Raw genomic sequence first — 4,151 nt, 5'->3', positions numbered from 1 at the left:
AGTCACTCCAGACTTCTTTGGTACCATGTGAACGGGGCTCACCCATCTACTATCGGATATGGCATAGATGATTCCGGCATTTAGCCATTTCAGTATTTCCTTCTCAAGTACTTCTCTCATGTAAGGGTTAAGCCTCCTTTGATGCTCTCTGTAAGGTCTAGATTCCTCCTCCAAAAATATCCTGTGTTCACAAATCGAGGATGGAATTTCCTTTATGTCATCAAACGTCCAACCTATGGCTTCCTTATGATCTTTAACTACCTTGAGTAATTCATCTTCTTGTTTTTGGGTAAGTGATGAAGAGATGATAACAGGTAAAGTTTTCAAGGCATCCAAATATGCATATTTGAGGGAAGAAGGTAGAGGCTTTAACTCTAAGCCTACCTTAACTAAAGGAGAGTCTGTAACTTCATCATCTAACTCTCTCTCTTCTACATGCGATAAATATTCCTTCACAACTTCCACCTCTCCTTCATCCTCTGTACAAAGATTTAGTTCTTCACTGCTCCCTAAGGGGCACTTCATCATTTTTGATATATCAATTTGAACTCTCTTTTACAATCTTAAATTCTACCGTCCCCTTCTCCCAATCCATAATCGTCCTTGCCGTGACTAAGAATGGTCTTCCTAAAATTATAGGAGCTAAGCTAATATTCCCTGAGATCTTTACATCAGTCACTATGAAATCTACAGGGATTTTGCAATTTTCTACAGTGATCATGACGTCAGTCAACCTTCCTTCAGGTTGCCTAACAGTCCCATCAGCTAGGAGTAAGTCCATATGTATTTCCTCTAATTCCCCAAATCCATACTCCTGGTATAAAGCTGTTGGGATGATACTTATGCTCGCTCTGATATCTTATAAAACTTTGGAAAAGGTTTTTCCTCCAATTTCACATGTAATGAAAGGGGCTCCTGGATCCCTCATTTTGATAGGGATGGCATTCAAAATGCTAGAAGCATTTTCTGAAAGTTTTACTACTTCCCTAGGTTTTCTAGTAGTGCAAGAATCCTTAAGGTATTTCTTAAGGGAGGGTGCACACCTAAGCATGTCTTCCACTGTAACAGTCATGGTGGCCGTTTTAAAATTATCTAACAACCTATTTTCATAATCATGTACAGGTTTTTTTCTATTAAGTGCAGAGGGGTAAGGTACGTCTTGCCCACTCGTAGAAGGTAAAGGCTCCTTAGCATAGGAGAGCTCCTCTTCTTCTTCCCTCCTTTGCTCATTTCCCTTCTTTGAATTCTCTGTAGAATTCTGATAAGGATCCTGAAGTTCTTTCCACTTCTCAATTTTGAGATTGCTAGAACTTCAGGATCTTCCTCCTTCATCTCATCATGGATAGAATGTTGTACATGGTGTAGGTTGCATGGATTTATCATAGGTTTAGTAGGAAACCTACTAGATGTGCAGTGAGGTTCTATTGGTGTACCTTGAGGGTCAGAAGGTCCAGGCCTGAAGCTCTCCAGCAGCTTCCTCATCTGCTCTTGTGACTCCAACATCTGCTTTGTCTGGAATTCCATCATCACTTGCATCCGCATCTCCATCTCCGCCCGCAACTTTTGATTTTGCTTCTCTATCATGTCTGAAATGACGGGGGTTAGTGCAGAAAAATCAGGTTGGGTTTGAGATGGAACTTGGTACTGCTGCTGGGGTCTAGACTGAAACTGCTGTCTTTGCTGAAATTGGGGCTGAATTGCAGGCTTGTTCCCTTGGTGGAAGCTCTCTCCATTTTGGAAATTTGACTTCTTTTGCCCCGCCCATGGTTGCTGTGGTTGGTTGAAAGCCCTCACTTCCTCCTCCATAGTTTGGCAAGCACCATCTTCATGATCTCTGCTGAAACAGAGAGAGCAGATTTTTGCTTTAATAATAGGAGAATTGTTTAGAAAAACATTCCTCAAGGTGGAGGTAAGCTCCTCCAATTTCTGATCAGTCTCCTTGAGGCCTGCTTGCAGCTCCACTTCTTTGGCATTGACTTGCATCACTCCTGCCCTCTTGGGCTGCAGATTTCTCCCATTCTGATTTGCTCCAATTTCCTGCAAATCAGTTTCTGCAACTCTCTCCAAAATGTCAAAAACTTCGTCCTCATATGCAGTGTAAAATGTCCCATCGGTGGCTAGATTCACATTATTCTTCATGAAATCCGAGAGAGATTCATAAAAAATTTGGGCTAATTGACAGTGTTCAATTCCATGATGAGGGCATTTCCTCAGCAGGTCATTGAATCTCTCCCATGCTTCACTAAAAGCTTCACCTTCATGGGGATGAAAATATGGATTTCTCTTCTATAAAAATGTGTTTTAGAGAGAGGCTAAAATTTCTGCAGAACGTTTCCCGGCATCTCTTCCCAAGAATTAAAATTAATTCCTAAGTTGCGATACCAGGAGAATGCTTTATCTTTTAGTGTTAAAGGAAAATATTTCATTTTTAGCATTTCAGTAGATAGCCCTGGAACGTTTTGGGAAGAACATCTAATATGGAAGTCATCTAGGAATTCTAAAGGGTTTTGTGCAGGTAAGCCATTAAATTCAGGTAAGGAGTGGATTAATGCATTGTCATACCTGAATAAGATCCCCTCACCTACGTTCAGATATACATCCATTTGCCGCAGGCTTCCGAAGGGTGTCGATCTGTCCAGCACGGTTCTCCTCTTCTCATGTTGTTGGCGCCCTTCTTCTGCCATAGTTTCCTGCTGATTTTCTGGCTCTATGACTGTAGATTATGGAGTGACGTCTTGTGCCACATTCTCTGCAGACTTCTCACCAGCCCTTGATCTTGTTACTACCATAGAACTTCAGCAGAAGGTTAGAAGGACAATAAGCTGAGGATTTTTAAGTCTTGCAGCTTTAGGAGAATGAATAGACAATAACTGAAAGATAAAATAGAAATTACTACTGTAATACCGTGCTCCCCGGCAACGGCGCCAGTTGATAATGTCAAATTTAGGGTGTTTTACTGGTTAATTATCAGTTAAATCGTGTGAGGATAGAGCTTGTACACAAATTTATAACCTCACAACCTTAGGGTAAGTGGGGTGTCGATCAACAGGGAGCAGGCAAGCAAGAGTAATCTCTTTCCAGTTTAATGTATAGTTATATTCAGAGTCCTAAATTCAGTTTAATTTGTCTTCAGTTAAGCTCTACAGAATAATTTTTGTAAAACTTAACTGAGCAGAACCGTCAGCTGAGGATTTCTAGCTGACGGTTCACCCCCGCCCTTTGAGGCAAGGGAGCAAACACCTTGCGCGCAGGTAGCGGCCTGTGCGCAGGTGTTTGCTCGCGGCGCAGCTCTGCGCGCAGCAACTGCCTGCGCGCGGAGGGCCTGCGCCCTTTGAGGCAAGGGAGCAAACACCTTGCGTGCAGGTAGCGGCCTGTGCGCAGGTGTTTGCTCGCGGCGCGGCTCTGCGCGTAACAGCTGCCTGCGCGCAGAGTGCCTGCGCATGGAGTGCCTACGCGCGGAGTGCCTGCGCACGGAGTGCCTGCGCCCTTTGAGGCAAGGGAGCAAACACCTTGCGCGCAGGTGGCGGCCTGTGAGTAGGTGTTTGCTCGCGGCGCGACTCTGCACGCAGCAGCTGCCTGCGCGCAGAGTGCCTGTGCACGGGCGTCTGCGCGCATGTTCTTCTTGCGCGTGGGCTCCCTGCGCGCGGGTTTCCCTGTGCGTGGATTCCCTACGCGCGGGATTCCTGCGCGTTGGGGCTCACAGATGCTGCACGAGGAACTCCTCCGTGCAGCGCTCCCTGTGCACACAAAGCAAACAGGTGCGGAGCACCTGTTTGTCTGTTGCGTTCAATCCCTGCAGGACGTGGTTAAGCTGGGCACAGCTTTAACTGTGCTCTTCCCAGCTGAGCGGGACTTTGAAGGGGATTGCACAGAGAAGCAATTGAGTAGGGCGTGTCAAGGTATGGGTGAAATCAAACGAGGAAGAAGTGAAAGAAGATGATTTTTGAACAACAAAACTTTAGACTGATTAAACACAGAACAAGTTCAGTTGGAGAATGTTGGAAGATCCTTGACAAGAGCTTCCAGCCCAACCTAGATTGTCTTGAGGGGGAGGAGAATACAATTTCTGAAACCTAGCAATCACACCAACCTTGTGTCACGTCCCTACCGGCACGGCGATGATCTTCTTGCTTTGGTTATTCCTCAGATTG

At 45.0% G+C, this 4,151-nt stretch overlaps 1 non-coding gene across 1 annotated transcript; it reads left to right on the top strand.

The window, feature by feature from the left end:
* The first annotated feature begins 2,188 nt into the window (after positions 1 to 2,188).
* Positions 2,189 to 2,296, top strand: LOC144700355 (small nucleolar RNA R71). The gene has a single exon (XR_013580726.1). It is a non-coding gene; the product is annotated as a small nucleolar RNA R71 (small nucleolar RNA).
* The last annotated feature ends 1,855 nt before the right edge of the window (positions 2,297 to 4,151 follow it).

This window comes from Wolffia australiana, chromosome 2, assembly GCF_029677425.1.
Source record: "Wolffia australiana isolate 7733 chromosome 2, ASM2967742v1".
NCBI lineage: Eukaryota > Viridiplantae > Streptophyta > Magnoliopsida > Alismatales > Araceae > Wolffia > Wolffia australiana.
The sequence above is the reverse complement of the archived record's forward strand: the minus strand, read 5'-3'. Positions and strand labels throughout refer to the sequence as shown.